Consider the following 15530-nt stretch of genomic DNA (forward strand, 5'->3'; position numbering starts at 1 on the left):
GGAGAGAGGGGCAGGGGTGGAGCACTATTCCATGGACAGGAGATAATAGGTGGCTAAGAGGGCACAGCAGCAAGCAGGAGGAGAGGGATGGCTCTGTGCATGGAGGGAAGGAGGTGGAGAACTGGAGGAAGGGAGCCAGCGGGATAGGAAGGGAGGGAGAACAGGAAGTAGTCCAGCAGGAAACTGGAGTCCATGTTAATGCCATCTGGTTGGAGAGTACCCAGATGAAATAGTAGAATCTTCACAAATTTACAGGTGACATTACACGAGGCCATGGACAGACATGTCAGCACGGGAGTGGGGCGTAGAATCTAAATGACTGCCCACTGGGAGATCCATCATTGATGCGGACAGAGCGAAGGTGCACAGCTAAGTGAGCTCCCAGTCTGTGTCCAGTCTCTCCAATTGAGAAACAGCCACAACGGGAACACTAGATGCAGTTGGTGAAACCTGCAGATTCCCAAATAAAGTGTAGCTTCACTTGGAATGGCTGTTTGAGGCCTCGAATGATGGGTCAGGAGGAGGCATAGGTGCGTGTGGTATTTCCTGTAATGGAGGAGCTAAGGTGATGAGCTCCTTCATTGTAAAAGTCTCCTTCATTGCATTTACCTCTTCCCTTTCGCCATTAGTTTATTGCCGCCCAGAATTAATGCAAATCCCTAAACTCTGCTGCCTGCCCAGATTCCTGGTGAAAAATGGACCAGAAAATCCACGACTTCATGAAACCGAAAGGAGAAATAAAAACGTCGATCTGATGTATTAATTAGATGAGCTGAAACCACAGTTCTTTCATTTCTGTAGAAAGAAATTACTCTGTAAGGGGAGCTTTATTCTGCAACCAACCTGAAGATGCACCTGCCCAAAATGAGCTGAATAGGATGATGCAGAGGCAGATTCATCTCGAATCTTCCCATGCTAAATCTACCAAGAGACTGTTTGACATAGTTAGGAGATTTACTCTGCATTTATTCTGCCTGTCCCGCATCGGACTTGTCAGCCACAAACGAGCCTGCAGCTGACGTGGACTTTTTACCCCCTCCATAAATCTTCGTCCGTGAAGCCAAGCCAAAGAAGATTCTGCATTGTATCTGTCCTAGGGGTATCTGATAGATAGAAGGAGATTTCCCCTCCTACAGTAGAAGGTAGACAATGGAGAGGAAGGTTTTACTCTGAATCAATCCATACTGAAACTTACTATCACAAGAACATAAGATACAGGAGCAGAAGTAGGATGATCAGCTCATTTAGTCTGCTCCGCCATTCTAATCATGGAGCTGATCCATCCTCCCTTTCAGCTCCACCCCCCGACTTTCTCCCCGCAATGCGCTGACTAATCAAATACCTATCAATCTCTGCCTTAAATACACTCAATGACCTCGCTCTCACAGCCACCTGTGATAAGTTCTGTAGACTTACGAGCTTCTGGCTAAAGAATCTTTTCTTCATCTTGGTTTTAAATAGATGCCATTCTATCCGAAAGTTGTGCCCTCTTGTCGTATGCTCCCCTACCATGGGAAACAACTTTGCCCATCCAGTGTTTGTTGGAAATTGAACATATTGGAAATTTGCAAGAAATGTGCAGTTTCAGAAAGACCCTGTTCATATGGTGAGAAGATTTCAAGTCCTTTACAGTCTTTGAAGTAATTTCGAAGGGCAGGGATGAAGACTGAATGATAAATATTGACCAAGGCAATATGAAACAAATCCTTTTCTTTGCTAGCTCAAGTTCATGAACGACATCCATGACAGCATTCAGGATCAACTGAGTACATCTCTCTGAATGTTGAAGAGATAGGTATCAGTTATGGTGACTGTGAAACCACTGATCGCCAGACAAAACCCATCTGGTTCACTTTAATCTGTTATCATTACCCGATCTGATCCATAAGTGATTCTCGTCTCACTATTAAGGCTGACCCTTAGTTGGCTCCTCAGTTGATAGAGGAATTAAAAATGATGCTGGAGAAACTCAGCTGATCAAATAGTGCACCTTATAGAGCAAAGGTAAAAGGGACATAACCAATGTTTAGGGCTTGAGCCCTTCACCTTGATGAAGCGCACGAGGCCAAAACATTGGTTATGCATCTTCACCATTGCTATATACCAGGGGTGGGCAACCTTTTGCTTTTAAAACAACTCACATTGGGAGCTGGGAGCTCACTTAGCTGTAAGTATTCCCTATGCCGTAAGTGCTCTGTGATCTGTGATTCGTAAGGGATTGCTTAAGGTGGGATGTGGGTGGAAAAAAAGAGTTTGAAAACCACTGTTTTAATCGTACCTCATTGACTCGTTATGTGCATGGTTTCGTAACTCCAAAGGAAATGGACCAATGACAATTTTTCAGTAACAATTGGGTCTAAAGCAGTGGTTCTCATCCTTCCCTTCCCACTCAAATACCACTTTAAGTAATCCCTTTCGAATCACAGAGCACTTATGGCATATGAATTGCTTTAGGTGGAATGTGAGTGGGAAGGGAATGTTGAGAACCACTGCTTTAGACCCAATTGTCACTGAAATATTTTGCTTGTCCCACCCTTGCTATATAAAGGACACTTTGACCAGCATTGTGTTTTTACTTCAACCATTGTGTTTTTACTTCTGCAGACGTGTTTCCCATCCAGGAGTAATTTAATGATAGACAATTTATGTTGGGCCTCCATCACTCAGTCTGTGAGGATCCTTGGCATTGCCTATTACTTGAAAATGTGTTTAATTATCCTGTTTGTTTGAAGAAGAGTTCAACAACATTTACCTTTGCGACATTGCATCCTGTTTTATTCTGATCTCCACAAGTCCCATTTCAATGATCATTAATTACAACATGAAAGCAATTCATTTCATCTGTGGTGCTTATGTTGATTCTTTAAAAGAATTTTCTAATTTAGTGCTAGAACTTTTTTTTTTCTTCAAAACGGTTTTTATTTCCAAGCACATATTCAGTTGCCTTTCACATTTTTCTCTGGATTTGAATGCCCCCACAACTTCAGACAGTTTTCCCAACAGCCACCAAAACTGAAGAAGAATTTGGGCCGCACAGTTAGGGTTGCAGTTAGCGCAATTCTATTACAGCAACGGAGTTCGAATCCAGCACTGTCTGTAACATGCTTGTATGTTCTCTCTACGTCTGCGTGGGTTTCCTTCAGGTGATCCAGTATCCTCCCACCACTCAAAATGTACTGGGATTGTAGGTCAATTGGGTGTAATTGGCCACAAAAGGGCTGTATGTCTAAATTTTTTTAAAAAATTCAATGAAAAAAAATTCCTTCCAGTTCTTTTGCAATCCATTTTAAATCTGTTTTCTGCTAACTTGCCAGAGGAAAAAATTTCTCTGTCTGCGTGATCCTACAATGCCCTCTGCTTTCATTCCTGATTTTCTTCTGTGATATCCTTAACTCTGGTGAACTGGCCAGCACTGTCTCCGGAGTCCTGACATCCTTCCTGAGGTTGATACTGCTGCTGTGCATTAGATCACTTAAATGCCATGCTTGGCTCTCTCACTTAACAGCACGTTATGAGACATTATTCCATTACTATGTGTGGAGCATGTGCAATGAAAGGAGTACTGAGCTCATTAGGGGGAGTCAAATTGTCTACAAACTTCGTGCTACAACAGGAGCAAAACGTTTAACTGTAATTAAAATAGTAATTAATTTATTGCGCTCTCTGCCTCCAATCCACCTACCCACAGCCAAAGTAAAGTGTCGCAATGACAGAAATGATTTGGAATAAATTATTGAGAAGGTAATTTCATAAACTCTCCAACTCTCTGGTGACCTGATAATTAAATACATGCAAGCAGTATGTTAAAGAGGGTGATTCAGAAGACTTTACTCCACACAGGGATGCTATAAGTGACAGACTGATATTTTATATCAAAAATGCCATGCTATAATGCCACGCAATTATTAATATTTACCAAATTTCACATAATGATTGCTTTTATAATATAGGAACAAGGTTTAAATTAACAGATTCATGTGTGTTAAAATATCAGGAACAAAGATATGCATATGAATATCTTAAGACTTCAAACATTCATATGGTGTTGGCTTTATGGCTTTTCTCTGGTGACATCTCTCAATATCATCCCACCAGTGGCCAATTGCAAGTGAGCAAGAATATATTGAATTAATTCATCCTTAATTGCAGGATTAACAGCTCATTTACCTTCGTAAAGTAATTACTGCAATAAAGTTTGGATTTTAAAGTTGAAAGTTTAGATTAATTGTCAGAGTACACACAGGATGTCACACACAACCCTGAGATTTTGTCCTGTGGGCCAGGCAGAATTACCACTTATTGGCAAAAAAAACTGTACTCAAGAAGATACGTATAAACAAGTAAAGAAATGTGAACAAACTGTACAATACAGAGAGAAAAAAAATCAAGTGCACAAGTAAGAATCCTTAAATGAGTCTCTGAATGAGTGTTGTTGAGTCAGTCCTGACCCATGTATGACCTACTCTTGAAGCTCATCCCATAAATTCTTCAGATACCCACAATAAAGACTTTCATAAGTTTCCTTTTATAGCAAAACATGTTTGTATATGGACATTGATGGATATATTGATGTCCTACTTCTGTGTTAAATTCCATTATCTATTCCATGTCCATATTGGAGCCTCCTATGTCAACATTGTGTCTTTCCACCAGTGAAGGGGATGTGTTGCTGCCTTCACATCTAACCTCCTGTTGTATTCAGACCATGAAGGGTCTACTGCTTCAAAATTCCTTTCTGCTTGATTACTTAAATATTAATAACAATTTTAAATGGAATGCAAGTTTCAATCAGGACATCTGCTACCCTCTAGCCCAACCTCACTTGAAGTCTACACTGTAAAACAGAGGTCTTCCAGTAAGTACACACACTGCATCACCAAGTACGTAATGATTTAAATTATAAGCTTTAAATGGAATAGACAATAGAGCCAATACCACTAACAGTCTCCATTTGTGAACAGGAAAATTCCAGTGTCAATGCTGCGTGCCTTACTGCTTTCTATTCATCTGCTTGGGGGGCGGGGGGGGGGAGGTCCTCCCCAAATAGTGGCAAACCACTCATCTGCAGCTTCCCGTCGAGAGTCACACATTCATTGATCTGTATTCAGTTGTCTGATTTTGCGAAAATAATTTGAACTTGAAGGAAAACAGTTGACGAGAATTTGAGGCATTAACCAACCTGTCACTGGTGTCACTTATATTTACGACAATTAAATCCATATAAAATACATTACAGCGGAGTCTTTGAGCTGCCTGCTACAATAGCTGAACCCGGAGTTCAGCTCAGAAGGTGCAACATACCTTCTGTGTTGCTCTCGAGAAACATAGATATTGACATCATAGCTTTGAAAAACTAAGTCGGATCATCGAAAGAAGAGGATGTCAGGAATGGAGCACAGCGTTCCACTATGGTGGGGTGGGCAGAGTTTGGGCCAAAGATTTTATGATGTGCATCTCAATGAAATATCAATAAATATCAAAACCATCAAAAGATGGGAGAGGTCAGAGCAGACTTCTCCCAGTGGCTGGAGCAACACAAATGAGGTTGATACATGATGAAACCAATGGAGATTTAGAAAAGAGTGGGAAAAGGTTGTTTACAGTGTGTCGCAGGGCTGTGGAATTCCCTTTCCAGGGTAATGACTGAGGCAAATTAATGTGGATGGGAAAAGGTTGAAAGAACATTCGATCAGGAGGACTGATTGGTTATTGATCACAATGCCGTCTTCTCCCTGACCTCAAGTCTATTTCAGTGATGTGGCCAATTTATTGCAGAATCTCAATGGATATTTAGCTTACCATCGAGTCAGCAGAAGTTTGGTTGAGGAAGTCCCAAATACACGTTAAACTGGATCCATAATTGAAAAGAGCAGAAGGTGGGTTTTTCTTGTCAACTCTCCATGTGTATAAACAACGTAGAAATAACACAGTCCAAACTACAAGAGGAGATTTTGTTTGTTTTTTTAAATTATAGATGAGGCAAGTATACTTTACTTTATTAATTTAAATGGAACTCTAAAACACATTTGTCAGAACAGCTTATAAAACAGTTTTCATTTGTTCAATTTCCCATTTCCTAAGGGTTGATTTTTAACAAATTGTCATTTATTGCAGCTACACATTAGAGGGTAATTATTCAAGCAGCAACATCAATGAAAAATTATTCTACAAAAAAAGAGAATTTAAGTATTGTCTACTCATGATTCATGACACTAGTCTAATAATCTGTTGCATCAATGGCTATTTGTGACACCCGTCTGACAATTCTGTAACCTCAATGGCAATTGAGTTCCAACTTTGAAAGTCGCTGTGTCCTGAGTGACACATCAACAGTTCACAGGGTAACATCCCAAGGTTCTATGTATGGGCCTGTTGCTGTCAACTTCCTCAGCCTTCAGACAACTCATTGACCATTTCAGACCTTCCCTTCATGCGAGTCTAGAACCGTGGTTCTCAACTTTTCTTTTTCCACTCACATACCACCTTAAACAGAGCACCTATGGCATAGGTAACCATGGTTAATGAGGGATTACTTAAGGTGTTATGTGAGTGGAAAAAAAATATTGAGAACTTGGGCCAAGACCAGGGGTTATTATGGAAGGGCATTGGTCTGGTTACCGAAGACAATTAAATGGTGTCACGCAGCCTGTTGGATTGATGCTCAGGGTCCTGACTATGCAGGAGAGAGACACTCAGGTTCAACATTACTCCTTTCATCCTCCAGCTTCTCCCATCGGGAAAAAGATACACAAGTATTAGAGGCTGAACCATCAGGCTGAGGAACACCTTCTGCCTACAGGCAGTGACTGTTAAAACAACTCTCCATGACTTCACTATTTATAAATCCGATTTATTTTAATACATGTACCATATATATGTATCATTTGACTGCACGTTTTGTCTGTGATTGCACTGTTCTGCATCATGAACCAGAGAACTCTGTTTTGTCGGGTTCTGCTGGTACAATCAGATGACAAATAAACTTGAATAAACACCATGGGGAAAATGTGTCATCCTCATTGCTTGGACAGTGAGTTGTCAGACTTGTTCCTCCATTAGGTCACCTCTTCCCTCACTCCACCAACTGAAGCCACAAAAATAGTTTAATGTTACTCATCTCATTGGCTGCCATATTTGCCAACATGCTTTTGCTTCAAAGGATCCCACCCTAACAACAGAAACTCCCATCAGAACATCCATTCATAACCCATGGATAGATCGCATGAAAGAAAATCAAGCTCACATCTTGATCTGGGAGGTGAGAACATTGCATCCTCCAGAACATTTTCTAATACGGCCACAGAGATCAGTTGGGCACTAAATCATTGACCTTCTGCACAGAAAGAGCTCCCCATCATTCCATCACAATCAAATCAGAGACGTGTCTAGAAGTTGCCAACTACCATCTAATGTACAATCATTCCAAGTGTACACAAGTAGAGATAACCAGCCACAATCAATGACACATGCAGAAATCACACTGCAATCCTGTGTGCAGTCACTCGAAGTGTGAACAACACGTAAAAAATCACACATTGCAATAAAATATGCCGTCACACCAATGGTGAACAACATGCACAAATCACACACTGCAACACAATGTTCTGTCAACCCAAGAATAAATTGGACAGTGTGTTAAAGCCACAATCCAAATGATGTCTGTGCATAAATTTTAATGAGAAGATTGGTATTTGCTTTGTCAACTAAAAGGCATGGAGCAAAGACTGGGACATGTGGTGAGCTTGCCGATCAACGTTGATCCCGCTGGATGGTGGAGTAAACTTGAGGGGCTGAATATCAAATACACTGACCATTTTACTGAGGCTTGCTCTGACGAAGCCACTAATGAGAAACAATCAACTGCTTGACATTCGAATAAGGCGTAATTATCTCCAAAAATAAAACACTGGATCAGACAGCATGTCCAATCATGCAACTGCCTGCATTTTTACCAAAGAAAAACTGCTCCATGTACACAGGTCATAGCCATAAAGTCACACAATACTGAGATGCACAGTCCATGCTGACACTGGATGTTTGCAACTTGTGCTCTTCTGTGCGACAATCAACTGGAGTTCTTTCTCGAATGATGAAAAAATGCTCTGGGTTAATATGCTACTCAACCAAATAACTCATTTTTTAATCATTGATAATATAAAGAATAAACATTTTATATTGCAATTCTTATATTTTTTTCTCTCCTGGCCTTTGAAATAATTAAGTCTATCACAAAAGCAGAGCAGAGATGAATAGATAAACAGTTCAACTTGGGTTTCAAGTGCATTGTGAAATGGAAATTTTTAACTATAAAGTGCCTCTCCCCAACATCATCTTCCAGTGATCTTCTGCATTAATCAGAGCTGAATTTGTTAGAGGTGACCAAGCCAGTGAAACAGCAGGAGAGAGGCTGAAAGTGAAATCACATTGCATGTTACATAATGATAATAAATTACAGTGAGTCATTGGGTCTTTTCATAAAATGTTGGAGCATCCTTCAGAATTGCAATGAATGCTTCTCAATGAAATGTGGAGAAAGGCATTAACTATCCACTGTGAGCTGGGCGTCAGGATGTACACAGCCCACTGTGCTGCTAAACCTTACTACAATGGGGACTAACTTCAGAACTACAGGCACTCCTCATGTTATGAATGACCTGACTTATGAAAACCCAACCTCATGTAAATTCTCCCATATATTTAATTTTTAAAATTTAATTTAGAGCTCACCATGTGACTAAGCTTCCAACCCCATACATCTTTGGAATGTGGCGGGAAACCACAGTGCCCTGAGGAAACCCATGCAGACATGGGAAGAACAGACCATCTCCTCACAGACATTTAGTATTTGGATAATTTTTAGGGTAACGGTTTAATGAAAAAATTATAGCAAGTGCTTATAGATTTCAGATTTATTGTCAGAGTACGTACATAACATCACATACAACAGATTATTTTTTCCTGTGGGCCAGGTAGATTTACCACTAATTAGTACTGCAAAAAAAAACTGTACAGTGTAAATATTTAAAAAACAAACTATAAACAAGTAATGAATGTAAACAAACTAACTGGGAATACAGAGAGAAAAATCAATAAAGTGCACAAGTAAGAATCCTTAAATGAGTCCCTGATGGAGTTTGTCATTGAGGAGTCTGTTGGTGGAGAGGTAGCAGCTGTTCCTGAACCTGGAGATAAGAGTCTTGTGGTACCTAGACCTTTTTCCTGATGGCAGCAGCAAGAACAGAGCACGTGCAGGACCGTATCCACTAACTTTTGGAGGGCTTTACGGACAGGGATATTGGTGTCCCCATACCAAACTGATACAAAATGGGTAGCCTCAGAATACAAGCATTTCTGACTCCAAAGAAATCACCTTCCAGACAACTCTAAGGACTGGAACCTTTAGAGTTGTGGTGGTACACCACTGGCCTACTGCAGGGGGCAACCTCTGTACCTGCAGGAGAGTATAGGGGACAGGACAACACCTGGCTGGCTGTCAATCAGCTGACCTGAATGGATCAAGCCCCACCTGGTCGGGTGTCAATCACCCTCTGGGATACAAGCCTGAGCCAGCCTCCCGAAGACTCACTCAGAGTTTACAGCAGCCACAGCCAGCCCTGCTCTATGGATGTCTTTTGATTTAAGTATGTTGTACAGTTTTTACCTTGTGTTTCTGATTCTGTCCAACAACGCACCACAAGAGTCAGTGCTTTACAGCATGGAAGCAGGCTCTTCAGCACAACTTTTCTAGGCTAACCAAATTGTCAAGCCAAGCTAGTCCCATTTGCCTGCATTTGGCCTACGTCCGTGACACAATACATCTTCCCTCTCAGTCCTGCTGCTGCGTCTTAACCCAAAGTGATGACTTGCACCTTTTGGCTTTCCCCAATGCTGCTTGACTGTTTTGTCCTTTGTTCCAGATTCCACCTTCTGCGGTCTATTTCCTCTTGTGATTCAGAACTATTCAAGATTCCTTTATTTATCAAGCAATAAACAGGTGTAATATTACTCAAAATTTGCTTTTGTGTACCATAAGACAGATTCGCCATCAGCAGGAATTGTCGAGCACCTCTTACAGTCAGAGAAAGAGAAACAAAAGTGAGTGCCATCAGAGTCACTGAGTGTCCGCGAATTTTCCTCCACCATTCCTGCTGCCTCTCCAATCACACAGACACCAGTCCAAACCATCGGCAACCCAATCTTTAACACAATCAGGAAGCCCTCAATGCCCTTGGCACCCTCTCTCATCCCGGTTCCGATACCTGGTACCCCATCAGCCAGTCTTCATCGGCCTGGTGTGAGTTCCTTGGCTGCAGTCCCCAGCAGCCCCTAGCCCATGTGGGTTTCTCGCCTCTAATCACCAACAGTCTACAACTTGAGAGTTCAAATCCCAGCATGGCAATTGGGAGAAGAACTCATTTGATTTGCTGAAGTCCTTCAAGAAAGGTTATCTGACATTATCCAGTCTGGATTTAAACTGAAGCTTACCGGAATTCCATTCACAAATTAAATGTCCATGTATAGGTTCCTTCTGCTCTTTTTATGACCTCTGATGGAGTGCAAATGACAGATATAAAAAGGAATCTCCTATTGTAGCCTCTCAAATCTTAGACAATTTAATTTTATAGCTTTAATTTAATTAAGGACAATCGCATATCCTTTCAGAAATACTCTTGTACTCACTCATTCAGATAAAGATGGGCTGGAGATGTTATAGCCATGGGCACAACTTAGAGATGTGCATTTATGTGAAGCCAAGGGGTTTTAGAGGTAAGATTTTAGATTTTTCATGTTCCCAAACAAGAAATAGGAGCTGGAGTAGGTCATCTAGCCCACTCTGTCATTCAACAACTGATCTGATGATTGGGTCATCTCAACCTGCCTGCCTTTCCCCCCCTCCATAACCTTTAAAAAATCTACCTAACCTTGGCTTAATTATATTTACTGAGGTGGCCGCCACTGCTTCATTGGGGGTAGAAAATTCCACAGATACACCACCCTCTGGGAAAAGCAGGTCCTCATCTCCATCCTAAATCTACTACCCTGAATCTTGAGGCAATGTCCCCTAGTTCTGGTTTCTTCCCCCCCCCCCCACCCCCCAATCAATGGAAACAACTGACCTACCTCTATCTTATCTATGACTTTCATAACTTTAAATGTTTCTCTAAGATTTCCTCTCATTCCCAACTATAGCTTCTGCTTCTGGAACATTGTGTCCCCACACCTGGATCCCCGACACCATTTTTGTGAAGGATGGCGACATAGGTGGACATTTCATTTTCATTTGTGTACAGTTCCTTGAGTATAGGCACCCTGAGAAAGCCTTCAGGAGAGAATATTGACCAGGAAAAGCAAACCACATATACCTCGAATCTGCTCTATCAAGTCTACAAGATTCTGAGAGGCATAGATGAGGTGGATAGCGAGCACCTTTTTCCAAGGGCAGGAATAGCAAACACCAGGAAATATCTCTACAAAGGGAAAGGAGAAAAGTCTAGGGGAGACACAAGAGGTACTTTTAAAAAAAAAACACAAGAGTTGTGGGTGCCTGGAATACCTTGAGTGGGGTTGTTGGAGGAGGCTGAAACACTAGGGGCTTTTAGAGATTTTTAGACAGGTACATGGATGAAAGAAAAGCAGAAAGTTATGAGGCAGAAGTGGGTTTGTTTTGGTCGGAATATATAGGTCGGCACAACATTGAGTGGGCAAAGGGTCTGCACTGTGCTGTAATGTTCTATTTAATGTCTTGGCTGGTCTTAATTTCATGCTATCTGACCTCCATTGCCCATGTTATTAAAATCCAAAATACTGTAGAATATCAGATCAGAGGTTAATCCACAGGACCATAAGAGTGGCAGAGAGGATCACTGAAATCTCACTTTTCCCCATTGATGGGATTTAACAGGATCATTACCTAAAGAAGGTACACAAAAATCATTGAAGACCCCTTGAGCTGCTCCTGTCGGGGAAGAGATTATGGGGGGATCAGAGCCAGCACCACCAGGCTGAGAAACAGCTTCTTCCCACGGGCAGTGAGAATGCTGAACAACTAGTGAACTGCTCGTATAAACCTTCCATGATTCATTTATTTTAAATAATATTTAATTATTTTAATATTTGTATACAAGTACTTTATGTATTGATTGTCTGTGTTGTGTCGGGTTGAAATTGTATGATACGTTAACTTGAATTTGAATAAGCAATGATTCTCTGAGAAGATAGCGGCAACATTTCACAAACTACGACAAGAACTACTTCAGATCAACCTTAAATTATATGTTTTTTCGAAGACAGTACTCCCTCTCATAGATACTCCCACCAAGGGAACCATATTCACAGCAGCTACCCTGTCAACCTGTTACTTCTCAGTAAGATCACCTTTCATTTGTTGAAATTCTTGAGAGATTAAGTCCAATCTAATTAACATTTCCAAATAAGGCAAGCATCTCTTCCCAACGGAAGACATCTTCTTGCACTGACTCCAATAGAAGCACACCTTTCCTTCCTTAACTGAAAAGAGTAAATATGTGCTCTCAGCTCAAATCTCGCAAAGACCTGCAAAGTTTCAGCAAGAATTTCCAGCCCTTGGATTCCATCTCCTTGGCTTACAAGCCAATAATTCCATTTGTCTGCCAATCAAATGCTATATTTGTTTGCCAGCTTTTGATGTTTTGTGGACCAAAACACGGTTAGCACAACAGCTTTACACATCCAGCAATTGAGAACAGACCAGGATTCGCTACCTACGCTGTCTGTAAGGATGTTCTCCCAGTGCCTGCATTGGTTTTATCCGATGTTTCTAATTTCCTCCCACCATTCAAAACGTAGCAGGGTGTAGATTAATGGGGTGTAAATTGGATGGCACAGACTTGTGGGGCGAAATGGTCTGTTATCACGCTGAATGTCCAAATTTAAAAAGATCCCTAGATCTTTTTGACCACCAGCGTTCATTTGTCATGCAATGTTCTGCTTTTCTACCAATGTGGATGATCTCAGGAATGTCTTAAATAGACCTTTCACTAGTATAAAATTGTCTGCACTGTTTAACTGAACAGCATAACCTGCACTTATTGTCACACCAAGTTTTTACACTTGTGCAACCTGCTGCATTGTGCGGAGGTTGACTTATCTTGATAGCATGCAAAGTTTTTCACTGCCTCCCATTACATGAAATTCAATTCTTTTTCATTCATCTCTTTTCAAGTTGGCAAAACCATGGTAGAAAAAAAACAAAATTGCCATAGCAAGTTAAGACCAATAGACATGCATGCAAACATATAAATGAAGAGCAGGACTAGGTCTCTCCGCCCACACAAAGTTAATCTGATTGCAAAATCAGCTCCATGTTCCTTACAACCTACAGAATGCTTTTGCCCCCTTATCAAGCATCTATCCACCTCTACCTTGAAGTTTCTGCTTCCACTACCTTGCCGCAAGAGAATTCTGAAGATGAACACCCACGTGAGAGAGAAAAAGAATGCCTCATCTGTTTCAAGGGATATTTGAAAGAAAAAGGATGTTCATATTTCTACATGGCATGGAACTACAGAACCATAGATCATTACACCACAGAAAAGGACCCTTCAGCCTATTTAGTCTGTGCCAAACTATTATTCCGGCAATCTCCATTGACCAGCACCCGAACCATCCAGGTAGCTATCCAAATTTTTCTTACACATCAGAACAGAATCTGCATTTATCAATCCAGCCAGCAGCTTGTTCCACGCTCTTACCACTCTCTGCGTGAAAAAGCTCCCCCCAATGAATCCCTTGAACCATTTCACCTTCAGCCAAGTCCTCTAGCCTTTTATCATCTAACCTCAGTGGAAATAAGCCTGTTTGCATTTATTCTATCTGTGCCCCTTAATTTTGTATACCCCCATCAAATCTCCCTTTATTCTGACGCTCCAGGGAATAATGTCCTAACTTATTCAACCTTATAACTCCACTCCTGGCAACATTCTTGCAAGTTCTTTCTTTCTTTTCCAAATTATTTTTATTCATTTTAAATAATACAAATTTAAAAATACAATGAAAGTTCATTATGAAGTGTTATACATGGCTATTAAATAAATCAGTACATCGAAACAAATGTACAAATTCAAAAACACATCCATAAATCATAGCCCAGGTAGTATATAATATTCGAAAAAAGAAAAAAGGATAGAGAAAAATGAAAAAAAATCACAGCCCTTTCCTTTACTACCATTGTACGATGTTATATGTACTTAGCGTGAAAATAAAAGCCAAGAGAGAAAAAAAGAATTAAAGATATAGGTCAGACAAATATTACTGAAAAATTATAAGGTGGAAAAGTGAGACATGAGTGACCACCACAACATCTGAAATTTTATCCTTGAATTACTAACTGAATACTGGATCTTTTCTATATCCAGACAGGAAATATCCCCACCATTGACTGCGAGTGGGCGGAGCAGCATCCTTCCATTTAAGCAAAATTGCACGCCTCGCCAAATCTGCACTCTTTCAATCTTATTGAAAATTTTCCTCTAATGAACTGACTAAAACTGCACACAATACTCCTAATTTGGTCTCACCAATGTCTTATACAACTTCACCAGAACATCTTTACACAATTAAAAACAAATAAATTTCTGAAGGATAATGTGCCACTACCTCTCTTTATGAGCCTATGAAGCCATTTTCAGTGAATTATCCATCTGTATTTCAAGATCCCCATGTTCTACTACACTCCTCAATACCCTCCAGTTTACTTAGTTAGTCTTCCAAAGGGCAACACCTCATACTGGCCCACATTAAATTCCATCTGCCATTTTTCATCCCATTTTTTCCAGTTGGTCCAGATCCCACTGGAAGCTTTGAGACCTTCTTCTGTGTCCACTACACTCCCAATCTTAATGTCATCTGCAAACTTGCTGATCCAGTTTTACCACATTATCATCCAGATCACTGATAATAAATTGCAAACAACATGGACCCAGTACTGATCTTTGAGGGTTCCAGTCAGATAGGTAACCATCTACTATCACTCTCTGGCTTCTCACGAAAACAATGCCTCATCCCGAACACCAAGCGACTGAACCTCATTGACCAACTTTCACGTAGGTCCTTGTCAAAGAAGCAGCATGGTTAGGTTAAGGGCAGCAAGTGTGTGTACAGGCAGCATGCTTAAGGGTGACATGGCTAGTAAAATGCTATTTATTACAGCACCAGCGACCGTGCTGTTTGTACATTCTCCCTGTGTCTGCATAGGTTTCTTCCACTTCCTTCCAACATTCCAAAGATGTACAGGGTTAGTAGGAGAATTAGTCACATGAGTATATTTGGGTGATGTGGGCTCATGGACCAGAAGGGGTTGTTACCATGCTGAATCTCTAAATTTAAAGCAAAAATTTTAAAAAGCCATTTGGCTCAAGTTGACACTGGAATTCCATTCCCCATTAAATTTTTCCTCTGACCTATTCTCCCCACATATCCATCAAATCTACCACACACGAGGAACAATTAACCAACCCACACATCTTTGGGTTGTGGAAGGTAACTACAGCACC

The 15530-nt window shown here is 40.8% G+C and overlaps 1 protein-coding gene across 1 annotated transcript in view; it reads right to left on the reverse strand.

Annotated features, from left to right (window-relative positions):
- LOC138737314 (glutamate receptor ionotropic, delta-1-like) overlaps positions 1-15530 on the reverse strand; it is a 722304-nt gene that overhangs the window by 415987 nt on the left and 290787 nt on the right. The window lies entirely within an intron of this gene.

This window comes from Narcine bancroftii, chromosome 6 (genome assembly GCF_036971445.1).
Source record: "Narcine bancroftii isolate sNarBan1 chromosome 6, sNarBan1.hap1, whole genome shotgun sequence".
In the NCBI taxonomy this organism is placed as follows: Eukaryota; Metazoa; Chordata; class Chondrichthyes; order Torpediniformes; family Narcinidae; genus Narcine; species Narcine bancroftii.